The sequence below is a fragment of the Lithobates pipiens genome, unplaced genomic scaffold, assembly GCF_037356315.1.
Source record: "Lithobates pipiens isolate NorthernLeopardFrog02 unplaced genomic scaffold, aLitPip1_a1.2 Scaffold_16, whole genome shotgun sequence".
In the NCBI taxonomy this organism is placed as follows: Eukaryota; Metazoa; Chordata; class Amphibia; order Anura; family Ranidae; genus Lithobates; species Lithobates pipiens.
In genome coordinates, this window is record NW_027507748.1 from 182561498 (window position 1) to 182588903 (window position 27406).

Here is a 27406-nt window from a genome sequence, read left to right on the forward strand (position 1 = left end):
CCTGGGACTTATCCAGCCTGTACACAATAGTTCTATTAAAAAAAAAATAATCTAAAACTATACTATAAAAATTGAACTGCATTTTCCTAGCTTTGTTACCATCTTAAAGACAAGTCATCTGTTTCACATTCTTTTTTAGTCTGCATTACAGTATATTTGTTGCCTAGGAGAATATATAGAAAGCTGAATGTGATGTTTAAGTCTTTGAATCAATTAAAGGTAATTTTGTATTCCATTAAAGACATATTTTTATAACATTACTGAACAATATTAGTCACACATACAAGTAATATATTGTTATGCATTGTATTATCCCTCACACTGATAATGCTTAAATGCTTTGTGTGACTGAGTACTAAGCACATGTATCTCTTTCTTAAGACCCTACCACTGTAACTATAGTAACCATCACATCACGCAATTGTGTTTATAGTTCATATGACACTAATTATATTTGTGCTCATCCTGGCACCATGACATTACCATGATGATAATACTTAACAATTTCAATTTAATAAATGCTATTTTTGAAAATGTTTTTAACATAAGGTGGGTGAAATCTAATGAAGATTTTAAAATAACCCTTTTTTTTAAGATCTGGCAGAACACTTACTTGGCACAGCAAAAGGCAAACAGATTAGAAATTGTGCTTTGATTAGCATTTATGATTACAGAAAATGAATAAATTCCACTGATAACTGATTCATCTAGTGAACTGCTTTTCAAATCCCACAATATTTGTAGAGCTTTATGCTAAAAAAAAAGGTAATTGACTATAGCATTTTATAATCCTAAAATAGTTTCATAAGTTGAGCAGAGGTCATAATATCAACAGCAGCGTTTAATATAGTGACCTTTTCAATTGTTTTTAATACTATGGGAAGTGAATTAATAAACAAGGTTCATTACCCTCATGATGAAAACACAAGGAGAACTAGAAAAGCAAAGGGAATCATTGTGCTAACCAATTAATCAATCAATCTAACTGCAAATTTAGAATTCGACTTAATACGTATGCACTCGGAAATCTAAAAGGATGCAAGCTTGAAATCTCACGGTTCATTCACAGGTTAGCTAATGTAACAGCTTTATAAATAACCTTTATCACTCCACAAAATGTCTTGCTGCAACTTCTTCTACTTTGCAAGAAAAAGCATAGTATTCCTACATGTATTGTGTATTATGTACTATATTCCGGACATGGCAAATAAAAATTATTTTTTTTGGACATTTTGCTTTAGTTAATTAAATATGAAAAATTTTATATTTACAACCTGAAGATAGCAGGTAGTGAGTGTAAGTATACAAAGCAACCTACGCAGGAACTTTTTAAAACTGAACTGTAAACAGTCTGTGTTGTGACCTGGATAGTAGAATGTCACCACTTCAGCCCTGGAAGGATTTACCCACTTCCTGACCAAGCCATTTTTTGCAATATGTCACTACGTCGCTTTAACTGACAATTGAGCGGTCATGCCATGTTGTACCCAAAGAAAATTGATGTTCTTTCTTCCCTCAGATAGAGATCTCTTTTGGTGGTATTTGATCACTTTTTTCAATTTTTTGTGCTATAAACAAAAAAAGAGTGACAATAATATATATATATATATATATATATATATATATATATATATATATATATATATATATATATATATATTTAACTTTTTGCTATAATAAATATCCTTCATCAGTTTAGGCCAATTATTTATTCTTCTACATATTTTTGGTATAAAAAAAAATGCAATAAGCGTATATAGATTGGTTTGTGCAAAAGTTATAGCGTCTACCAAATAGGATGAATAGTAATGGGGGGGGGGTCATCAAATTTTAGTGGGACTGTGACATTTCAGGGGACGGATCAACACTTTTGACACTTTTTTGGGACCAGTGACAATTGTACACTCATCAGGGCTTAAAGTTGCTTAAAATAGCCATTGATTACTGTATAAATGTCACTGGCAGGGAAGAGGTTAACACAAGGGGTTAGGTGTCCCCTAGGGAGGTGTTTCTAATTGTGGGGGGAGTGTACTGACTCCCCTTTATATACCCCAAGGGTAGATAAAGGGGTATACTGTGCTGGAGGCACACAACACCCACTAAGCCCTGCAGATGGCTCTATTAGAGAACAGCAATAAAGGTGAGTTCCAATAACTCCTGCAGATGGCAGATGGCTCAAATAGAGAAGAGCTATGTCAGTGGATATAGCGGTGTGTACTGGGTACAGAGCACGCAGACAGCACGCACAAGCTCCTAACACTGACTGCAAGCTCTATTATAAAAGATAGATATATCGCTAGCTATATAGGTGAATATAGCGGTGTATACTGCGGTCAGGGCACACAGACAACAACCACTACAGAAGAGCAAGATCGAAAAATCAGCCGATAACGATCGGTGTATACTGTGTTGAAGGTAGACAGAACACCCACTAACTGCTTCAGACGCCAACACACTACACAAGGCCGCCGCGCTGGCGGCCTTATATAGTGTGGGGCGTGTACTACACAGCCTGAGCTATGATTGGCCACAGGCATCCTGCCTGTGGCCAATCATGGCTCTCCTTGCTGCCGGCGCTGTGATTGGCCAAGCATGCGGGGTCACAGTGCATGCTTGGCCAATCATGAGCCAGCAATGCACTGCGCCATCGCAGTGCATTATGGGCTGTGAGCGCCACACGAATTTGGTGCAAACGGCCCATAACGTTCGGAATTTGCCGAACGGGCGAACAGCCGATGTTTGAGTCGAACGTATGTTCGGCTTGAACATGAAGCTCATCCCTAATGATGACAGTGGCTGGTCGGCAAGAGGTTAAAAAACCACAGAAGAGAAATGTTGATGACCCATCTTCACCAAGCGGTAATGGTGACCTTTCCAAGGTTTCTTTTTATCTTTATGTCATTAGGTACATAGCTAGTGTTTGCCTTTTTAACAGAAAAAACAGCATGCTCTGCAAACAACGTATCATGTTTATTTGTAAAATAGAAATTTTATACAAACAATGAAAAATAGAGAACCAAATATAAATTTCCAATTCATCAGCAGGTAAAAAATTCAATAAAAATGTCTAAAATTAAAGGATGAGCTCACCTTTCATAACATGTTACACCTAGATTCAGGGTGCAACATGTTATGAATGCACCGGCCCCCGCACCTCCCAGTCCCTCACTGTGCAAGCTTGCCGGGGATCTTCTCCACCTGCTAGCTGTCAAAAGTGTGGCCATGTGGGGCTCCACCCGCCCGGTCACATCACTCATTCACAGCGCTCTATAAATGGAAAACTACAAGGTCCGACTGTTGTTTTCAATGAACTACCACGGCGCTCATTCATTTTTCTTGTCAGCATATATGGCCTTCCTCCTATGAGGTACAAGGAAGCACATACATTGACAGTTCTGCAGGAGACCTGCATGGTATCAGTGATCTTCTGGTGCACTGTTTTACAGGCTCCTGCAACAAAACATAATAAATGCATATTTTTTTACTTGCAAAGAAATGTGCATTTATTATTCTTCCTGAAAAGTTTAACTTATCCTTTGGTCATAGCCATGTCTTTAACCAGAATTGTTGAATGTGCGAATGCAGCTTAATTTACATTTACAAAACGAATGATCAATTTATACTAAATTTTCAGTCTTTCATGATGACTCTGACCACACATCACCACAAAAGTTAAGTTCTTAGCATGATTTATACTTCAAATAAATGTTTTTTTTTTATTTATTACAAGTAGTTTCCCTTTAAGTATTACTACTCTCCATAGGTTTGGCCTCTTTAATCTGAAGATGAAAATACTCCCAAGTTTCTAAACAGAATTGGCTCCATCTTTGCACTCTAAATTTAGAACAACTATGTCACATAAAATAGTAATGGCAGCCCACATGTCTCTATGGCAACTTGTTATCTCAGTAAATGGCAAGCCAAATAAAAATAATAACAAAGAGAAATGAAAAAAAAAAAAAAGCGGTACATCTTGTCACTTGAACATAACACTAATAGTAACAGTGTATGATAAACAAGTATAGTGTTTTAACTCCAAAATTGTTTGCCTTGCATAATTCTTGCAATTAGCATATTAGTATACATAAGAAATTCTAATGTTAGCTTAAATTATAATTCACCACAATTAATAATATTGTACTAAAAAGGGTACATTCTAGATAATACGTGATTAATTAGTGCTTACACTTGACTTATGCTATGTTTTTAAGAATTTATCATTGTTACTTTTTGGATTCAAATGCAACTATATTATGTAAATATAATAATTATAGGACACATAAATAAATCATGTAATTTACAACAAAGTATGCCCTTTGTTCTTAGTTAGTACATGCAGAGCAAACAAAACAGCAAATTAATTAATTAGTGTCTAAAACAAGAGGACTTACAGAGCTAGAATGAGTTTCCATGTTTTTTCTCTCTGACAGGAAGTAAGGGGAATCTTCTAATAGGGATATCAACAGCAATAAAAAAATTGCCTGATTATAAATAAATGTTGGTAAATGATGAGTTTGTGTTGGTCTGAGTTTTCCCTATAGATGTGATGGGGTGACATAGAGGAGGATTGGAGCATACACTTTAGAAACTGTTTCTGCTGGTTGATGAGGAATATACTTTAATACAATATTAACCCTAATGCATAATCAGTGGCAAGATCTGACCAAAAAGCGAGAGTGTATAATCTGAAGCACAGTTTGTCTTTCTTATTATAAGAGGTCAACATATTCTGGCAAGCCACTCTTAGCCCTTGTACACACGGTCGGAGATTCCGACGGAATGTGTCCGATCGGACCGTTTTGTCGGATAATCTGTGGTCTTCATCGGACTGTTTCCGACTGAGTATCCGATGGACCAAGTTTTCCAACTTGTCGGTAAAATTTTCCGACAACATGATCCGATCGGACCTTGCCCGATCATGTGTAGAGAATTCCGATCGGACAAAGTGCCACGCATGCTCAGATCAAATTCCTACACCAAAGCTATTGGCTACTAGCCTGAATGTAGTCCCGACGTAACGAAATAATGTCATCACATTCTGAACGATCTGATTTTCCGACAACTTTGTCCGACCGTGTATATACAGTTTCGGACAAAATCCGACGGATTTGGTTGTCGGAATGTCCGACCATGTGTACAAGGGCTAAGAGGAACAAATGCTGAAGTACAATACTTTGCTGGACATGGAGCACTTGAATTTTTGGATTTTGCACTTTTTTGGGTGTTTATGAACATAAAACTATATGTTAGAACTTGGACCTATTTACAGTAGGGACAGGGAGGTGCTTTGTCACTTTATAACTGCATAAGGTATATTTGTTTAGTAATCAATTTAGGTCTATTTATTTGCAATATCATGGTTTGATTCTTTATACTCCACAGTGAATTTATTAGTTTAGTGAATAATTGATGTATGCTGGGGATTATATATTTCATGATATCACGTTTGCTTTTTTTTAAAGTTAACATTGTTTTTTAGATGGGAGCTATTATTTATTAGATAAGTGACACAGTTTTTTTCCATTACTATCCACCAGCTGAACTGTTTCCCCAGAAAATCTCACATTAAAAAGGGTTTTAACAAACATTATTAAATCCTTTTTCAAACATACCAGTATTTTTTTTTTTTTTTTTTTTTTTTTATACGCTGGCTACTAGAACATGCACCATATATACTAAATTCTAGGCATGCCTCTGGTGTTGTCCCAGTTGCCAGTATGCTTTCTACTAAATTTTTAAATCCTAAAATGGCTGTGTCATAGCTGATCACATGTGCGACACCATGGCAAATGCAAATATAAATAGAGTCTAGGATGGTGCTATCTTGAGCTGCAAAAGGATAGGAGAGTTTCGTTCCAATTTAGGGCCTTACTTCAACATGTATAGGAACAGTGTGTACAGCAAGCTTCTACAAAGCATTTGCAAAGCTTTCAGTAAAATTTGAAGAAGCTTTGTTAAATCCTGTAAAGGGTAAGTTTACATTGTAAACTGTAAAGATAAACTAACTACACATATCCAGGTCATTCTTCTGAACCCCACTACATATAGCTGCTGTGATGCCCCGTACTGCTGCTGTAGTGGTCCACACACTGTAACACTACAAAACACAGCCTCAGAGTGAGTAGCCATCATGTTTGTAATGACAAACATTTGTTGGTCAGTGTAACCACATTATACTACTGACCAAAGAGAAGCACCTCTTTCTTCCACTCCTTGCCAGAAGAAGAAGCCTCATATGTGCTACTTATTGGTCAACATAGCCCCATGTATGCACTGACCAAAAAGTACTAGCTATTGCATTATGATGGATACTCACTCTGGGGTTTTGTATTGTAGTGCATTGTATGGTCTGCTACACTGGCAGCAGGAGGCTTCCTGGCTGCTATATATAGTGGGGTCCAGTGGAGTGTCCAAGATATTTGGATTTAGGTTACCTTCATCTTGTGGATGAAAAAGTGAAATTACCCTTTACAGCTCACATCTTAATGGATGTGTTGACTATCACTTTAAATGAGCTGCTAGGAGTTTTCAACAATGCTTAAAGCGTGTTAAAAGCTTGTTGACTGACAGCATTCCTATCGAGACCTTTGATTAACCTCACTCTCCAGAGCTAGAATATGCTTTAAAAGGCTTCAACAAAGCTGCCCAATGCCTGCCAAAGGCTTTGAAAATGCATCACAATAGCTTGCTGTGCACACTGCTCTTATACAAGTTGTAGTCCTAGGGAGCAAGGCTTTAAATGTAAAAATAAATAAATAAACAAATAAAAACTTCTACTGATCTAGAAAACCTTTTGTAGAGAGGGAGTGCTTGTTTTGGCTCCATTAGGGTTTGGTAGCAAAAATCTGTGAAATATGTTAAACAGGAATCGGTCTCCAGGTTTTTAGTTAGAAAAAGTATATACAGGCATACCCCACTTTTAAGTACACAATGGGGTTTATTTACTAAAGCTGGAAAGCGCAAAATCAGGCTCACTTCTGCACAGAAACCAATCAGCTTCTAGATTTTATTACCAGGCTTAATTGAACTAGCTGGGGTTAGAAGCTCATCGGTTTCTACACAAAAGTGAGCCTGATTTTTTACTTTCCAGCTTTAGTAAAAAAAAAACATTATGTACTTAAAAGTGGGGTATGCCTGTATGCATTCTAAAACAGCAACTCTTTGCTAATGCCAGCAATTTAAACTAAAAATGATATGCATTTCCATATACAGTATTGTGATTATCAGATTTACCTACAGTGCAAATTAGTAAAATTCATATAGCTTGTGCCTGACTAATGTTTGAATTTGCACTTAACAAATATAATTTATGCTTGCTGTATTCACTAATTTATACACTGAAACTTTCCATTTAATTGTTGGCAATTATATATGATTATTGAATTGCAAATGTCTGTAAAATACTAAGACTGGAAAGAGCAGTGATCTGCCATGTTACAAGATGTACAGACATTTTGAGTAGCATTCTGTAGAGATGCTATCTTATTGACATTAGTTGATCATCCATTCTATTTTATTCTGAACACGTCTTTGAAAAGCCTTTCTATATATAAATCCTGCTGCCTCATCTCCCAAGAAAACAATAATACTGGTGATTAACACTAGACAGACAATTTGGTGGGGCAATATCTGGCGGTACACCTTTACAATATAGTACAGATTTATTTGCATGTCGGTGGTCTAAAAAAAATGACCATAATCTTATATATAATAGCCATACATTAGGACATTTTCACCAACAATGTTATCAGCTGAAAATGACTGGAAATAACTGCATATTAATTGCACCACCAATGTGAATAATATTGTTGACAGTGATGATCGACATTTTGAAGCATGTCTGGGCTAAGTAGATCACATATGAAAACATTGTACACAAGCAGAGTTGTATAGATAAAACTGAGTTTACACTGGAAAAACAGTACAGTGCTACTTTCAGTGGGTTCCATTAATGTTCAACCACTAGACCTTTTTTTCTTTTGGAACTTCAAGAAACTTTTTCAAAGTTTGCTGTCTACTTCCTCATCTGGGAGATTACTTATTGCCTTTGTGATGGGTGTACTATAAAGCAGAAAGTGAGGTGAAACCCCCTCAATGGTGACCTACAGTCAACCTTCTTCTGACCTGCTTCAAATAGGTTTTGCATTCACATAGACTTGTTTGGAAATGGAAACCCCACTTAAAGTGACCAAAAGTAGTAGTTTTTAGTAGATTACGTTAAAGGACAAGGGGTGGTTAGGTCCCCTATTTTGTACTTTTATTTCAAGCCTATAACATGTTGTTTTAGCAAAATCCACATGTTAAATAAATTGTAAGCTATAAAATTCATTACCCATCATAAACTCGTTGGTTTTTAATGTCTTTGGTCTTGGAGCTGTCCACCTTGACTGCTCAATAAATATTACAATCAAACTATAAAATCACTTACAGAGCAGTATTAGTGATTTTCTAATGGCTTGTGAGAATCATTATAATGAATGAGGTTCCTTGCTGCTAAATTCTAGGTAATCAATGCTGAAGATATGATAATTTGTTTGTATTGCATAGGTTGCAGCATGCTTGCAAAGTGCTGCTTCCTGGTGAACCCTGGATCAGATTCACAGCAACTTATGACTGACAAATCAATTTGTTTTCCCTAGTATTGAACTGAATAGCTTTTTATGAGTACATGAGCAAAATGTTTGCTTTAGTTTTCCCTGTATCACAGGCACAGTAAGATGCATGTTACCTGTTATGCCCATCACCCTATTTCATCTTACTTGCCCCCCCCTTAGTGGGACACTTGTCTTTAGAGAATAATAAAGCTTGTGCCAATTTTGGCCCAAAGCTACACATGTTTATCCATCAGGTTTGTACAATCAGTGTATGATTGTGAACATACACCTATTATCCTTCCATGTGTAAAAAGTATCAGCAAGGTAAATTATTATATGGGATTGTATAATTACTGAGTGTTTATATAAATATTTTTACCCATAACTTATCCATGTTACAGGCCTAATATAATAAAGGACATTTATCCTATGTAACCTACCAAAGCCCACTTTGATTGGAAGTTAAAACAAACATTTACATTATTTTTACTACATAAAATTATAATAACAGCTGTATAGTGTTTGTCTTACTATATTATATTCAGAGCTGAGATCCCAGCTTAGAAGTCTAGCAAATGCAATTATGGTAATATGCAATACAATATATAGCTTAATATCATCTTCATGAAATGATAAAAAAAAACAATTTATGGGTAATTAATTTCAATACTAGAACAGTATTACCACATGCAGTGAGTAAAATGACCCTCCACGTTACAATTTCTAAAAATACACATACAGTACTATACAGTCTTTATACAGTAATAATATAATAAACTATAGGAAATTAAAACAGAACTGAAAAGCAAGCACACAGAATTGGCTAGTTTTTATTAGTAGCATCAGTTGAAGTAGAAGTGGAACAAGTAATATATTTAGTACTGTTGATACATTTCCAGAACTACCACCACAAGTAATAGTTCACATGGACAGCTTCATACTGGTGGTGATCCTAAAGCATTTGTATTGCATTCTAAAAAACATATATTTACAAAAAACAAAAGAAGTCTGAGTTGCAAATTAGTGGAGCACATCATGCCCTATGAAAGCACCAAGCAATAGACCATTTCTAATAACAGGAAGTTATTAGACATGTGCCGTTTGTTTTGTTTCGAATACGATTTTTTGTTATTCGAAGATTTGGATATGTTCGAATACCCAAATTACAGTATAAACAAAGTTTACAGAATGCTCCAAATAACAGAATGAAATTCGTCTGAATTTCTGAAATTATAATTGAAATTCAAATCGAAATTTACATTGAATTCTAGTTGAATTCGAACTGTAAACATTTTTCTGAAATTAAAGACTGTGTGTGTTATAAGAGTACCATTTCAAAATAATTTTGTTAAGCCAAAGGTGATTTAACCACTTCACGCAAATTGTCGCACTCATACATTGGTACTTTGACGCTAAATACCTTTTTTATGGCTGCAGCTAGCGGCCATAACCCTGGTATTTTTGGGAATGGCGCGCCTTTCTTTTTCAGATAAAAGTGGTCTCTGCAGTGGATTTGCTGCAAGATCACTTTATCGGTGGCAGGAGAGGTGCCCAACCCCCTCCCGCCATGCTTCATTCTCCTCCGCCGCTTACGGGAGCCGTCGGTAGTGGCAGAGATGATCACACCCTGTAACCTCACTGCCTGGATGCTCTTAAAGGTATTTTTTTAAAATCCTTTTTCAAATGACATGTTTTTCTTTTTTTTTATTGCATTTTAGTGTAAATATGAGATCTGGGGTCTTTTTGACCCCAGATCTCATATTTAAGAGGTCATGCAATGCTTTTTTTTCTATTGCAAGGGATTTTTTTTTCTAATGGCTTGTAAAAATCATTATGATGAATGAGGTTCCTTGCTGCTAAATTCTAGGTGATCAATGCTGAAGATATGATAATTTTTTGTAGTGTATAGGTTCCAACATGCTTGCAAAGTGCTGCTTCCTGTTGAACCCTGGATCAGATTCCTTGTAATAGGAATAAAAGCGATCCAAATTTTGTTTTTAAAAAGACTGTGTCAATATTCAATGCCGCCCATTGTCATATGACATCCACAGATAGGATCTCCTATCCTAGGTGGGTGCCATATGACATCCTCGGCTTCCTGGCTGTATAGGGGGTGCACGCAAACCCACCACATCCCAGAGAAGCCGATGCCTGTGCATGGCTGCTGCAATGTCCACCGGGCACTAGTGATCGCTCAAAACAGAGCATGACCATGGATCTGTGTTTGTAAACAGAAGTGTAGTGGAGGAAACAGAGTTATAGGTCACACTGAGGGAGAGCTGTGATAGGTAGGAGAAGAGCCAGGAGAGAGTTTTTGAGTTTTTTGAGGAGAAGAGGATGGGCAACAGTATGAAAGGCTGAAGAGAGGTCGAGTAGTATGAGTATGGAGTAGTGGTACTTGGTTTTAGCAGTTAGTAGGTAATAAATGAGTTTCAGTAGGACAGTTTCAGTGCAGTGCAGCAAGCGGAAGCCAGACTGTAAGGGGTCAATAAGGTTGTTGTCAGTTAGGTAGGAGCTAAGATGGTTGTAAACTAAGCGAGCATTGTAAAAGTTTTTATGCAAATGGGAGCAAGGAGATGGGTCTTGAGTTGTTCAGGTTGGTCGGATCCAGTAAGGGATTTTTAAGTATGGGGGTGATCAGGGCATGTTTTAGAGGTGGGGGAAGGTGCCAGTAGAGAGTAGTAAGGCGGGCTTCTGAGAAAACTTTGGAGACCTCTTCTCTAGTAGCTAAGTCAAAAGAGGAGAGTGTTGAGATTGGATTAGTACAGGGTATGTTAAGTGGGTTAGAAGTCTGTGCAGTGGAGATGTCCCCACGAATTGCATCAATCTTGTTTTAAAGTGATTGGCAATCTCATGAGCAGTGAGCGAGTTACTGGGTGGAGATAGTGGTGGAGAAAGTAAAGCGTTAAAAGTATAGAAGAGACGACAAGGACTGGAGGACAGATTAGGTTTGTTTGGCAGCATAGAGGGAGGAATTGTATTTTAAGAAGACAGATTTATATTGGTGAGTGCATGCTGGGAGTTGGATTAACTCCACACTTGTTCCAGTGCTCGGCTATGTCTCTTATGGTTTCTGGTGTTGTCTGTCTGCCAAGGTTGTAATAGTTGGGGCCTGACATTTTGTGTAGTGAGATGTGCAACTGAGTCCAGTGAGGATGAAAGCAAACTGTTGTAGAGAGAGGTGGCCAGGTCGGGGCAAGACAGGGGTGAGATTTTGTCATGGAGGTTGTTAGTTGCAGAATAGAAAAGAGAAGGAATAAAGTGGTAAAGGTTTCTGCGGGTAATTGTTTTCTGCTTGGTGGGACAGGTGGTTGCAGACAAGCACATTGTGAAAGTAATGAGGTTGTGCTCAGAGAGAGAAAAGGGGGTGTTGTTGAGGTTGTAGGGGGTGCAAAGATGGGAGAAAACAAGGTCGAGGGTATTACCATCAGAGTGAGTGGGGGACTGTGTCCATTGTGTAAGATCAAAGGGTGAGATTAAGTTGAAAAATTGGGATGCGGCTGGGCTGCTAACATTGGCGAGGATGTTGAAATCACCAAGGATAATAGTGGGTATTGCAGAGGAGAGAAAGTAGGGTAGCCAGGAAAAGAAGTCATCAAGGAAGCGTGGCACTGGTCCAGGAGATAGATCACTGCAATCCTTAGAGGATTTCTCCTTGGAAAAAATAGAAAAATACAATGTTTCTCAAAAGACGGGAAGGATAGAGAAGAAGGGGTAGACAGGATTTGAAAGTGCTCAGTGGGGGTAGATGCAAACCAACTCCACCTCTTTTCCATCCACTGGGTCTGGGTGCGTGAGTCCAGTGCAGGCCTCCATAGGACAGGGCTGCATGCAAGGCAGAATCTGTCTCTTGAATCCATGTTTCTGTGATTGCAAGAATGTTAAGGGAGTGGGAGACAAAAAGATCATGGACAGAAGTTAGCTAATTGCAGACAGAGTGGGCATTCCAGAGGGAACATGAGAAGGGGAGGGTGTTTTTTTGTGACCAGGGGGATCATGGTAAGATTGGGAAAATTGTGGCTGATGCTGGAGGAGGGAGGGTGCTGGGTGTAGGGGTCAGATACTGGAGGATCGGGATTAGGAGAGATATCCCCGGAGGTTAGCAGAAGAAGGAGGGTGAGATAAGTAAGATGGGAGTGGGAGGTGTATGAGTGCACGTGCTTCCCTGTCTTTGTGTGAGGGTCAGCAGGTGGGTTAGGTATTAGCAGGAGGTGATGAGAGCAGTAGTAAGAAGAGGGTAGACATGATGGTGATATGTACAAGTTTTGGGGTGGAGAAGAGAGGAAAGGAAGTGAGAATTTGAAAGCAGAGGAAATTAGTATTATAAGGCAGAGTAGAGGGGACATAATAAAGGGTAGTGGGAATAGGATTCCGACTTGCAGGATGCCTTCCAAAGTGGTGGTCTGTGGTCAATCCAGAGTGAATTAGAGTTCTGTGTGATCTTTTCTTGCTGCTTTCGTTACCCTGCTTTAGTTAAACTGCTGTGTTCAACTGCTAATTACTCCTGCAGAAAATTACTCATAGCTGCAAAAATTACTCCACCTAAACCCCGTCGCTGACTTCCCCCATATGCACAACTCAATTTATACAGAGATGATCAACTGAGGAAATCTTTCACACCCTGAATAGGGACAGATAAGGAACACATCAAATTTGGGGGAGGAATTTCCAGAGAGACACAGGCCAAAGTCCAAAAGGAGGTGGGAATCCATCATTTAACAAGTTACAACTGTGCCAAGTTACAAATTAAAAACAAAAACTTAGATGCATACCGCAGTTAAAGCAAAAGTTTTGCAAAGCAGAGAACCAGTTTGGAATTTCTTGATAGAGTGTTGCATACCCCAGTTAAAGCAAAGGATACCAAGTGGAAATGTGATACTTACACTGCCTTCATTTATTAACATAATAATAATTGGAGGCCTGGATTAATTTTACGTTTTTTTTTTTTATATCTGCCTAGGGTCAGATCAGCCTGCCTCAGCAGAATAATTAACTTATGGATACCTTCAAATTAACGAATCATGGTATATCATTAGATAATATACTTGATAGTCCTGTGGTTGATAATACTACTTTATAAAGAACAAAAGGACATCATGATTTGTTGGATAGGTGAATTGTAATACAGTTGTGACTAATCACCATAAAGCTTGGTATTTTTATTCAACCTTGTTTTCTCTATTTTTCAGGGTTCGCAGTTTATGATATCTGCCTATCTATTTTTTTTTCCATTAACGTTTTTATTGAAGGTAAGTAGAAATAGTTTTACAGGTTGTCAAGGTACAACAGTAAATTTTGTGAAAAACAGTGTAGCGCTTATTTGTTTTTACCACATTACAATGTGACCAATGTAATCAGTGCATACATTAGACTGTGCAAACAAATAAATACATTTAAACACTCTTTGCTGTATATGATAATTAAAGCTAGAATGTCCAAACAAATATATGAAAAAATATATATCAAAAAATAGGAAAACAACGTGAAAACAAGTGAAAAGTTCTCCAAATTTTCCAAATTTTCTGTGTATGATACGATGAAGTGAAAACAGTCCTACACCTTCTCCAAGGAATGATCGCACAATCACCGCGTGAACCCTCCACCACATAAAATGGGGGCTTACCAGATTTAATGGATCCTACTCAAAATTATATTTGGAGGATCATATATGCTTGTAGATATACATAGGCTTTTTCGGTGTTGTCCTTTTCTGGAAGACTTTCAAGTGTGGCTATTTCCTCTACAGTATGTCTCCATCCACATAAATCATCATAGGTAATGGGATAGATATAAAAGAAGAAAGCAGGGACCACAATAGTGTAACTCCGTTTTTCGTTTCAAGTAATTTAATAAAAAATTATCAAACTCACGTGTACAAAGAACATAAGCGCTTTTTCAATAAAATCTCAGGCTGCAGTGAAGTTTTCTTTTTGAAAAGATACAACAGTATATGCAAAATGACATTATATTAAGAATGCAAACATGTTATACAAGTTCCAGAATAACCGTAACAGTATCAGCTGTAAGGAGCATATGACATGTGATCGTGTTTACATGAGAAAGTTATCCTGTACGACCAGAGGCGATAATTGAGTGAACAGTGTGGTAGAATCTTTTGATGTTGAACTATGTAAGCAAAATTTCCCATTCACGTGGTCTCCTAAACATATTACCTATCTTGGGATAGAAATACCCTCAAATTTAACTGACCTATTCAAACTTAATTTTCTACCCCTACTAAAAGACTCACAAGAAGACCTTATAAGATGGAACTCCCTCAATATTTCATGGTTTGGTAGGGCCTCATTGATAAAAATGACTATTCTTCCCAGATTCCTTTACGCTATGCAAACGATCCCTATCAGATTACCATCTTCCTTCTTTGCCGCCTTTCGCAAAGCGTGTACCGCCTTTATATGGAGGAGTAAACCTCCTAGAATCAAATACACAAGATTAATTCTCCCAAAAAACAAAGGTGGAATTGCCCTCCCGGACCTGAAAAAGTACCACCAAGCAGCTATGCTCACACGTATAGTTGATTGGAATTTACACCAGCCTATCAAGGATTGGGTATCACTAGAACAAGCCCAATTCCCCTTCTCTATCAGTCATCTTCCATGGATAAGCCCCAAATACCACTCAAAAGAGATTAAATCTCATCCCCTTATCGGTCCCACGTTAGCAATATTTCATGACACGTATAAAAAAAGTGACTCCACCCCTTGGATCAGTTCCCTAACGCCTCTTAGGGACAACCCCGACTTCCCCCCGGGAAACAAACAAAAAACTTTCTTAGCAAACTGGCCCCACAAAAATGTACTGATCAAACATTTCTTACACAACGGGAAACCTCTTCCCCTTGAGGAAATCAATAAAGACAACGACCCGAGACTAATCTCCCACTGGACGTACCTTCAAATAAGACATTTCCTCTCCACGGAAGTATTGACAACTCTGAGTTCCAAGCCCCCCAAGACCATTGAAACTCTTTGCTCAGGTATGCACCCTCAAAGACACAATATTTCAATTATCTATAACTCATTATTCGACGAGGGTCTAGAATTCTCTTTCTCATCCTGCCTAGCTTGGGAAAACGACCTCAACCTTTCATTCACTAATAAAAATTGGGAAAATATTTTCATGTACGCTCACAAAGGCTCACTCAATGTCGCTACTCAGGAGTGCGGATTTAAGATTCTAACCAGATGGTATAGAACACCCAGCACCATACAGAAATTCAACCCCCAGATCTCCAACAAGTGCTGGAGGTGCAGTGGTGAAGTGGGATCACTATTCCACATATGGTGGTCTTGCACTCATATCCAACCATTTTGGAAAATGGTTCATGAAACCATTACATTTATAACCTCAGAACCGTTAGATTTCGACCCTGCCCACTTTCTACTGCACCACAACACAATCCCCTCAAAGAGATACTTGAAATCCCTAGTGATGATAATGACAAACGCTGCTAGACACTGCATCCCCTTCCATTGGAGGTCAACTTCAATCCCAACGAAAAAAGAATGGTTTAGAAGGATCACCTCTATTGAAACTATTGTAGAGCTTATCAGTATCTCGCAAAAAAGAATGCTACAATTCACCTCAACCTGGTCAAAATGGCTAGCCTTTAAAGATACTCAGGAATACAAATCGTCTATTTAAGTATTATTTTCTGCCGATTCTCTGTCAGCAATCTATGTTTTTACACTCGAGATACTCATACAGCGCAGGTCGCTGTTCACCCTTCCCCACTGCCTAATCTTCCCTCCTGCCACTACGCCTAAATATAAACTCCCCCCCCCCTTCTTCTTTTTTTTTCTTTTCTTTTCTTTTTCTCTTTTCCCTCTCCTTTCCCCCCCTTCCCCTCCCTCCTCAAGAATGTTGTTATTTTATCTTTATATACGCTTTGGTTCTCTTTTCGCCTTATCTGACGAATACAATTTTTCATTCTTGTCTAAAACATCCTATATTGTAACTGTTCAATCCTTGTGAATTTTGCAATCTCTTATGTATCTTTGCTTACATTTAAGATATCGTGTTGCAATGTTAACGTCACTGTGCGATTCAATTTTGATTGTAATGTTCTGTTACTTTTCAATAAAATTTGTGTAAAAAAAAAAAAAAAAAGAATCTTTTGCATTCTGTGACTATAAGTATGTGTTTGTAGGCTGTCGGAGTCTCGATTTAGATTCTGATTCAGAGGAATGCGTCACATAGGTCTTTAGAGTGTTTGTGGTAAGGTAGGATGGATAGACATGCGTCTGGGATTCAGTCCAGAGTTTCGTGTGTCACGTGTCTCATGTTTTGTAGAAGCATTTAGGTTACCAGTCCAGCTGGTTTATTTGGTTATATCCGTTGGATGAGTAAGGGGGGGCTGGGTGAAGGGGGGGTGGAGTAAGGGAGGAGATCTTTTGCACTTAAGAATTGGATTTGTAGAAGGGGTGTTCGTATGATTAGAAGGTGGGAGCAGATGGGGGGAGGAGAGGGAGGAACCGGACAGGTCGGGGGGGCAATAGCCGCCAGTCTAGCCCCAGACTTTGACCCGTTCCCCCATCCCCCATATGTTTTTTATGCGTAAAGTCAAGGGGGTGATAGGTCGCGCTTGTTTAGTTAGTGTTTAATTGCATGGTGCATGCGTAGTCTGGGGTAGTTTTGAAGTGGGCCCAGCAGGCCCAACGTGAATTGTGTTTAGTAATGTTTTCCTGTGAGATGGCTATAAGTTCTTCCATTTCAGCAGTTCTATTGATCCTCATGAACCATTCTTTGATTGTTGGAGGCATGGAGGTGCACCAAAGAACAGGGATGCACATTTTTGCTGCATTCAACAAGTGCATTGTTAAGGACCTAAAATATGTCCGTCTAGATAATGTGGTGTGATGTAATAATAGTTGTGCGGGGGGGAATTCCAAAGAGTATGAAGTTATCTTTGACGTTAAGTTGTGAACCTCCTGACAGAATTTCTGAAGTATGGGACAGGACCACCATATGTGGACGTGGGAGCCAGGTTCGGATTTACATCGCCAGCATAAGTTTGAGGTGGTTGGTGAATATTTGTTAATGAGGGTTGGGACTCTGTACCAGCGGTTGAGAATTTTGCATCCATTTTCTTGAGTGGATACGTTTATTGAGCCCTTGAGAGTATATTCAAATATTTGTTCCCATTGGTCTTCTGTGATGGTAATCGCGAGTGCTTTCTCCCAATAATGGCAGTTTTTGTGTTTCCTTGGATGCTTACTAAAAAGGAGCTGATATATGTAAGAAATTAGGTGTCCTTGTGGTGCACACTCCAGGCATAGTGCTTCAAATGGAGAAAGGGATCTGGACCAATGTGGCCTGTGTTTGGGGTCTGAAAGAAAATGCTGTATTTGCAGATATGGCCATAGAGGGAATTTCTGATCCTTCATTTGTGATGCTAGCCTTTCTCGTGATGTGAAAGAGTTTGCCTGAAAGAAGTGCTTTACTCTCATATGTTTGTGTGGCCACACAGAAGCAAAAAAGTTTGGGGACATTCGGGGAGGAAAATCTGGGTTGGCTCGGATTGGGGTCATGGAGCCCGGTATTGTTGCTAGTTGCGAGTTGGAGCATGCTTTGTGGAAGCAACGCAAAGTGGGGCCTATAAGAATATGTTTGGAGGCTGTGTTTGGGATGTGTTTGGAGGGTAGCCATGGTGCTGTCGCTAGGGGTGTTTCTGCTAACTGTTCTTCTAATTCTACCCATTGTTTAGTGGATGCATGTAGGTTCCAGTCAACTACTCTAGTAAGCATACAGGCCCTGTAATAATTCAACAGGTCTGCCTATCTATTTTATATAGCCATAAAAGTTTTTTTTCTAATGATTTACTGTCATGCTTTTTGGAACTTAGATTGTCATTTTTTAACCTCTAGAGATCCGCGCTATAGCCGAATGACGGCTACAGCGCAGACCTGCATTGCCATGACTACGTCTATTGACGTAGTGCCCATCAGTGCAGCCTATCAGTGCACATCAGTGCTGCTTCATTAGCGCATATCAATGAAGCAAAAAAATTACCTGTTTGCAAAATTTTATAACAAACATGATTTTTTTTTTTCTAAATTTTCAATTTTTTTTTGTTTGTTTAGCAAAAAATAAAAACCCCAGCTGTGATTAAATGCCACCAAAATAAATCTCTATTTGTGGGAAAAAATTATAAAAATTTCATTTGGGTACAGTGTTGTATGACCGCGAAATTGTCATTCAAGTGTGTCAGCGCCGAAAGCTGAAAATTGGTCTGGGCAGGAGGGGGGTTTAAGTGCCCAGTAAGCAAGTGGTTAAATAATCACACAGAACACATTCTGAACTTCATTCTGAACTTAGACTGTGAGATAACTACAGACCTACATTCTTTTGGATAATAGTAAGAGGATATCAGTAATGTACATATAGAGGATGTAAAGGCTATATATGTTTATATATATAATTACAGGTTACCAGTTTAGATTTACACAGGTCTGGTGAAGAATTATTCCTCTTGCTTCAACTTATGTGGTACGATCACCATTTGCATATATGTGTGGGGCCTATGTGTGCATGAGATGTTATTATTTATTTTCTTTATCCTTACCAGATTTCCTGATCAGACAGAATAGCCCGGTAATTTTGGCAGGAAATGGGACCCCCTTTCGCCACCTGTAAAAATGATCCAGCTCTATAGCTGCTTAGATCACTTTTACATAAAAGAGAATTGCCAGCTGAAAAGAAACTACCAAGATCATGGTTATAGCCTTAACCATGATCCTGGTAAGCCCACTTCAACCTTAGGCTATTTATATATCGGTAAGGCCCAAGGACTGAATGTGGTTGAAATTAATATGTCAGCATTTGATTATCTATACAGAACTACACTCCTACTAAAATAAAATAAAATAATATTCTATTTCTTGTGGCCTTTTTGCTAAAACTTTGCCTCTTTGTTGCAAATTCTTTAATCTGTTGTTTAAAATGAACATATCAGGTTTGAAGTACTGGAGCTGTCCTTCCTTCTTTTAAAGATATTTTCTGCAGGGATGCCATCCTTACCTTTTCTTCACTGCTTGGTGAGTCACTGACCATGGGCATATCAGGTGTTGGGTACACATTCATCTCCTTTCATAACCCACTAAATTGTGAAGTATAATGATGGATAATGACTAACTGAAGAATGCAAATTCACAAAAATCAGTAGCTCCCACGTTCAATTGGTTCATTTTAAAATTCAATTAGGCTTTTTTGTGGTTTGTATGGGAACACTTTTTTTTTTAGATTTTGCTCAATAGCTCTGCAGTTTATAATACAATGCTAAAAACATTCAGGAACCCTATATATTTAAGGGATGTGCACTGAGAGTGTTGCTATTGTTGACCTCTATTTTAATGTATCAATTGATCAGATGTCCCTTAATTCAATAGCATAATACACTAACCCAAAACAAGCATACAGGTTGTGATCATAGAACTCTAAGCCAGGGATTTCAAAAGTTGTGAAGACATTGGATTACCATGGTATTATTATTTTTTCTTCAGGTTTAATATATAGAACACTTAGGGTTGATTGAGCAAGCAAAAAAGCATTTTTGTAATTGAGTTTTCTTAGAAGGGCTATGTGTCACCACATTCACTAAGCTCCTGGGAATTTTTTTTTTGCTAAGTGCAACTCCCCTTTCAAATTGAACAGTGTACTTATTGCTAAAATAAATGTGTCATCTTACATATTTATGAAAGCTGTATTATGACTATTTTACATACACTTTATTATTAACCATAGGGCACGTCGTGTTTGGATTTTTTTTAGTAATGGGCTAATAAACATTAGATTGCAATGATTAAGTGATGCGAATCACAGACAAGATTGTTGTCATTTAGATCCTGAAAACAGTGATAAAGCAAACAGAATGAGAACTATTAAAAGGTGACAGAGTTGAGTACATAACCCTGTCAAATGTAGGGATCGAAATGGCTCAGAGCATAAATGCTTTACAAACACTGCTTGAGTGCACCTGAGCTGAACTGTGACAGAGAAGTGCTGCTGTTTGAAATGAGAGCTCCATATTGATCTACGTATGTGGCTTATTGCCAGCTGCAAGCTTGCACCTAGCCTTTTATTAGGAGGCTTCTTATAGGATATTTAGACTGGCAACTTACAGCAACAAGTCTTTTTTTAATCAGCTTAATTCTGAAAATGACAGACCAATATGTTTCTTGGCAGCCTGCAGGACTGAATTGTCTTCCTCTTGTTTCCAGGTGACTGTGTCACTATGAATGACTACGTAACATGAAAGGCAGATTGTTCTTCTAGAAGAGCCGAGGGGGTTATATTGGGAATCTGTCAAAAACAGGAGCTTGACTACTCTGTTAAGTATGCAGAATTTACCCAGTCAATTAGTACACCATTGAACTATAAAAATGTTTCCTCATAAGGCTTGTGTTAAATGTTTGCAATTACCTACCCTCAATTAAACCCAACCACTCTACAATTCTGAAAGACATAGATTATACCCCTGCTGCCATGAACAAGTATCAACCCCTAATTAAGTTTAGTGATACAAAACATAGATACTAAGAGTGATTGCTTTTTTTTTTTTAGCTAAAGCATATTTTTATATTGTTTTTAAAAAATAGATTTGGATATAAATATACAAATGGTATTTGCACTGGACTAATATAAATAGAATCAAAGCTTCGCTAAGGCTTTGAAATCAACAATATAGATTCAAGAACTGCAGAAACACTGGTGAAAGAAACATGCTCTGGTTGGCTGCTATTGGTTACTATACTTTATCTAGCATTATTGCTGTTTGCATTATCTTATAAAAAAAACAACAACATCGTTTTTTACAAGGCTTCTGAATGCCCAAATATCATATGACACTATGGAATAAAATATGACAGCAATATATCATACACACACCATAAACACTAAAATGCATTAAAGCAAAAGCAAAACTCCAGTACAATATATATATATATATATATATATATATATATATGTCACTTAAATATAAAATAAAGCCTAAATGTGCTGAAAAATGCACTTCCAATCCAGAGATTTCCTTTACAGTACTTTTTTAGGTCCCCATACAAATATTCCAATGGCCAGAATCGTTAAACCCACTTCCTCTGAGTTTGGGTCATCCTAGACCCTCCTCAACTTGTGACTGCACAGTAAAAAGAGATCTTATTTCTCTATCACTCTGCATTATCCTCCTATTGGCATGCAGTTTTTATGTAAATTAAGTGATTGACTCCCTGTACTGCTTCTTTTTCTCACACTCCAGCCCATCTGTACAGGGACTGTAAGAGGCTGATACAAGGTCAAATGCAGATAGCTGTATGGCTTGAATTAAATAAAAAATACATTTGAAGATATATTATAATTATGCAGATGTGTTAATGTGTGTATTTTAGGTCTGTCTAGAATTCAGCTTTAAGGTTATTTAAAAAAAAAAAAAAAACATATTCAACAACAGAGTAAGCAGCTCAGCAACCATACGTCAGGCCAAATAAAATAATAAAAAGGGACCGCAGAGTGGTTTCTAAAGGTAAAGTATATCATTTGCCATCTCATATATTATAGACAATTAAACTGGACACAAAACAAAGCAATGAATTATTATTTAAAATGATTTGTTTTGGCATACATTGATTGGATTGTTGTAATTTTATACAGGAAGCATTAAATGTCAAAGAACTCCTGACAAGCAATTGCTAAACTATAGACCATAATGTGAGCAAATGGACTCAAAATATTTTTTATAAGGACTGCAACAAATACAAGTAAGACATATACGGAAGCCAATATGTAAACATTTTTTTGGGGCCCTTGGGTCTGCAAGTTACAGGATAACCTAAGAGGTCTACATGGTTAATTTACACCTTACAAAGCACTTAAAACTCTTATTGGTAATCTATTAATCTAAAATGTATCAATATGGTAATGATCTGACTGCCAACAAAAGGTTAAACTGCTCAACAGCGTAAGCATTACCATGTAACTCATTCTGAGATCTGTACCACACTAGAAAAATATCTACTACTGTGTTGCCTACAGTAACTACTCAGATTCTATGTCTTTTTATAAAGTAGGTTGTAGAATAAGAGCAAAAAAATGAATTGAACATCAAGGGAAAAGCTGTAGAATTCATAAATCACACAAACTGTTACTATTGCAGAACTGAGGTTACCCCATAAATATGTTATACCTTATATGAAATGAAAATCTAGACACATATGTGAATTTCAGTATATTGCAAGTAATTTACTTTTTAAATTAATGTATGATAAAATCTACAAATGACCTTGACACATTCAGCATAATCGTATATTGTTCTGTATGCTAAAGCCATGTAAATTGTATGGAATACAATATGCAAAATATTAAAAATATCACACGCACACACGCATGCACAGCTACACACGCAGGCACACACGAACACACTGCTACAGTGAGTTCTACGGAAAGACACTAACATGTATTTGATCCCCAGTGAATACTGATGCCCTGTTCAAACATACAGATAAAATAGTGTATTTCAAATATCTTTGGCAATTATTCATTGACTTCCATTTGCATTTCTTGTAAGATTGATGTCCTGAACTTTAAGACTAATGGGAAATCCTCTGAAACTGTGTTGGGAATAGCTGTCAATAATTTCATTGCAATAACATAATACCCTCGAATCTGAGGAACAGATTTCTAATTAGCAAAGTCAACACCTAATCATTCAGGAGGTGGCTGGATGTTCTATGCAAGGGTAGACAAATATTTCTAAGTATTTTAGAAATATATTTGCTAATAAATCTTTAAACAGGACTGTAATCTAAAAGAAGTGAGGTTTTTTTTTGGGGGGGGGGGTTAATATAAATTTAGCATGGTGCTCTATGGCAGTCAGACAAATATAGATTAGAAATTCTGGTTAGCCTGTAAATGGTAACTGTGTTCCAGCTTTCCAATACACTTTCACCACTAGATTGACTGTGCTGGCTTTAAATATGTGACTCAGAGGGCCTCGACTGAGTAATGGATGTCATGAAACAGGTATTGGACTTTACATATATAATAAATGGCTCTCTGTGAGACCTTTTACTGTATATACATCTAACTACATCTTTCAGATAAGTGACCACTACAGAGAATGTTGAAAATGAAGTGTACACACTACCACCTTGTGGATTAATCTTAACAGGACAGATGTTGTTCCTTGTAGCTATAAAAGATCCTGTTTCAGTATTTATTATGATCTAAAGATGGTCAGAAGAGCTAGACAAGATCAATAAAAAAATTGTAATGTTTGTAAAAAAAAATGTAATCGTATTTGAGTTAATAATGTCTGATTATTATTTACATCAAATGAAGAGTTATCATTAATGATCCCACTCTTTCCAGTCATTTTACTTTACATTTCTTAGGAAATATACATGGATTATTCCAACAGGATTATTCCTGTCACTAACTGATCTCACTATGTTAATTTACCTTAAACATCAATGATAGGCAAATCTACAGAGAACCTGAGAGCAAAATGTACTTTATAAAGGTCCAGCACGGATTGACCTCTGCTGAAGATCGTTTATTGTCACAATACGTGACAAATCCTAGCAGAGAGGGTTGAGTAATGTCACATTTCACAGTGGGCGGTCGATTAATGTCAGTGAAGCCCATGATTTAGCTACATACAAACACCCGTCAATTGCCATTTCATGATTCAGAAGGTCCATATGCCATGGGATTTCATGATAGGTTGCTGCAATGATCACTTGTGGAAGCAAGTAGACAAACATCAATGTTAACTAATGTTTAAAAGCTCAAATCTTCAAATGATTGGTAAAAAGACCACAAGCAGTATCCTTTTCTTTGTTGAGTTCATTTAATATCTGCAAGTGATAAGGATCAATACAGCCATAGCTGACTTCAGGCAAGTACACAGAGAACTGCTTATGTGTCTTAAAAGGTCTCCAGTACAGAAGGCACAATGTTACAGATAGGACAAAATAGTGCATCAAACTAGTCCATGCTGCATTATAGAAACAGTGTATCTTCTGAAATTCCATACAATGAAGCTTCATTAAGCATTACATGGATCTTGTGTTGCTCCTATGTTGGGAAAAAGAAAGAGAAAAAAAATCCCAAAAAAGGGGAAAAAAATAAAAAAAATGCATCCTTTTTGCACTATATATGTTATTCAAGCCACATTATATTGTCCTGCTGTAGTTGGTCACATAAAGGATCTAAGGCTGGCTAGTCAATAGCTACTTTCTAGATACCACTGCATGAAAGGCAGCAGGGGACCTCAAAGTCTCCTTTTCTTCTTGGTGTCATGCAATGCAAGCTAATGTCTGCAAGATCAGATCAACCATGCAGCTTAAAATAAGGTGGGGTGGGGGGGGGGGGGTGGGTACTGAACCCGTCATTTATGGGGGTGTGGTATCTAAGAGGTAGGCAATAATCAAGTTATGAAGAAGAATTGCAATCACAGTATTTAAGTGGTGGGGGGTCGTAAAACCTCTGATGCACCATTGGGGGGGCTGGGCATACTTTTGGAGGGATCATTTTGCTTTCCATCTTTTTTTTTTTTAAACTTCTTTTTCTAGTAGCAATGACAGACTCAGATTGTAAAGCACGTTCTGTTCCAATATGCATTACACATTCAGAATGGCAAGCAATGTGTTGCAATATGCAAGGTGCAGTCTAGCAATAAAATCATCACCATAGATTCTATACCCAAGCGTATGAGTGCACACTGCACAATATCCTTTAAAAATATCACATCTCGCTTCCTAACAACGCCGTATTAAGGATTAAAGCCACCTAAAGCCCTGAATACTGAAGATGAACTACAATACCACTGTGGCAATGAAAAAAAAAAAAAAGAAGAAGCTCTGGCACTGCAACATCCAAGCCAAAGTGTATCAAATGATCAGATAGAGTATCTCTGCTGTAACAGGATATAGCAACAATAATCCTTGTTTCCTTTGGTTAACCAACATGACAAACGGGCTTCCCCACAGATATCACACAGCAGTGATTTTTTTTTTTTTTTTTTTCTAGGATTGTAGGATGAAATGTATTTTTTATTTTTATAGGTCTGATCTGCTACTTTGTAAACACTACACACACACACACACTAAACCATGGTCCTTTTAAAACAGGCGACTGCAGCAAAATGACCATTACTGCCTAGGACACATATATTGGTCTCTGAATAGGACACATATATTGGTCTCTGAATAGGACACATATATTGGTCTCTGAATAGGACACATATATTGGTCTCTGAATAGGACACTGTTCAGAGCACAAGGGGGAAAAAAAGAAAAGTATTGACTCGCAGCCATAGGGGAAAAGTAGTCACTAATAAAGGACTGCAGTTTAGCCTGATCATTCTTTGCAAGCGTAGTTAGCTTAACTAGCACACACAATGCATTTTAAAGTCTGCTAAGCATCTTACCTTGACAAAGCATAGAGAGAGAGAGAGAGAGGGAGAGAGATTATGCACAACAGTGTATTCTGCTCAGCCAAATCCTGCAAAATGGAAATCCTTAATCGAACTGCTTGATGCAAAGCAGGCTCCTTTTACATCTGCAAATACACAGAGATATTTGTTGAAATCCAGGGAGGTCTTGCAGTCCAAAGGAATGCAACAGCCAGAAAACAAAGGGTTGTCTTGATGGCAGGGGGAAAGCAAGTGCTGTATAGTCGTTCAGCATGAAAATTCATTACAATCAGCTTGAGCAGAGGAGGTTTGGAGAGTAAAGAGCTCCGATTGCCTATGCAGAGACAGAGAGAGAGAGAGCCCGATCTGCAAGGAAAAGAGAAGCTGAGGAGGGAGAGAGGACCAGGCTGTACCAGTCGTTCTCCTTCAGCTATTGGAGCAAACTGAATGAAATTTACAAAGCCAGCAGCCAATAGATTGCTGCAGTCTGCAACATCACTACAGAAACCATATCTACATCTACAACCTATTGCAAAGAGCAGCTAATTCTAGTGCAATTCAAATGGAATAGAATCATCAAGGTTGTTTGCTTGTCTGAAGAGATAGGGTGTATTATATTGTGAAGGGGGGAACCATGTAAATATGTTAGTAAACAGCTAAAGGACTTTCAAATTGGTTCATTAATTTTCCAGGGAATATGAATACAAATGATATAAGTATAACAATAACTATATAGAGATATTTGCTGTTGTTGGTGGTTTTGTTGTAGCTATGCAAGCATAAAAAAAAAACCATTGGAAATCAGGAAGATGTCTGTTTTATAATTAGGTCTCTATTAGTTGTATGCTACTATGTTCTGTGTGGATTTTTACCCTGGCGCCTTGCCCATGATAAGGCTTCCTAAAATGTACCAGCATTCAATTTGACAGTTTAACCCAGATTACAAGCACAAAAATAACACTGTCTGCCTTTGTCTAAAGTCTAAAAAGAAAATAAGGATAGAAGCTAAAGGAAATAAAAACAGTTTCAGCTTTTATTATTTTTTTTTTCTATTAAACCCTATTGCATTTAAAGGGGTTGTAAATCTTCAGGGTTTTTCACCTTAGTGCATTCTAGGCATTAAGGTGAAAAACTTCCTTTGATGTAGCAACCCCCAGAGCCCCCTTTTACTTACCTGAACCTGGTCTTTCCCACGACGGGGACGAGCACACCAGCTCTAGTTGGTGACTCAGGTCCTGATTGGATAGATTGATAGCATCACAGCCATTGGCTCTCGCTGATGTCAATCAAATCCATTTTTTTAAGCCGTGGTGTGTGAACACACTCCAAAAACCCCACCCAGGGCAAAAAAAGGTGCACAACAAAAAGTGAGACACAAAAAGTG

General features: G+C 37.7%; 1 protein-coding gene across 3 annotated transcripts in view; it reads right to left on the reverse strand.

Moving 5' to 3' along the window:
- Positions 1–26456, reverse strand: part of NLGN4X (neuroligin 4 X-linked) — a 476850-nt gene extending 450394 nt beyond the window's left edge. For 2 of the 3 annotated variants that reach the window (XM_077480817.1, XM_077480819.1), the window contains exon 1: positions 26038–26456. The gene's annotated coding sequence lies outside the window, so the exon portion shown is untranslated. The remainder of the gene's footprint in view (positions 1–26037) is intronic. The other variant, XM_077480821.1, reaches the window with a different exon arrangement.
- Between the last annotated feature and the right edge of the window lie 950 nt (positions 26457–27406).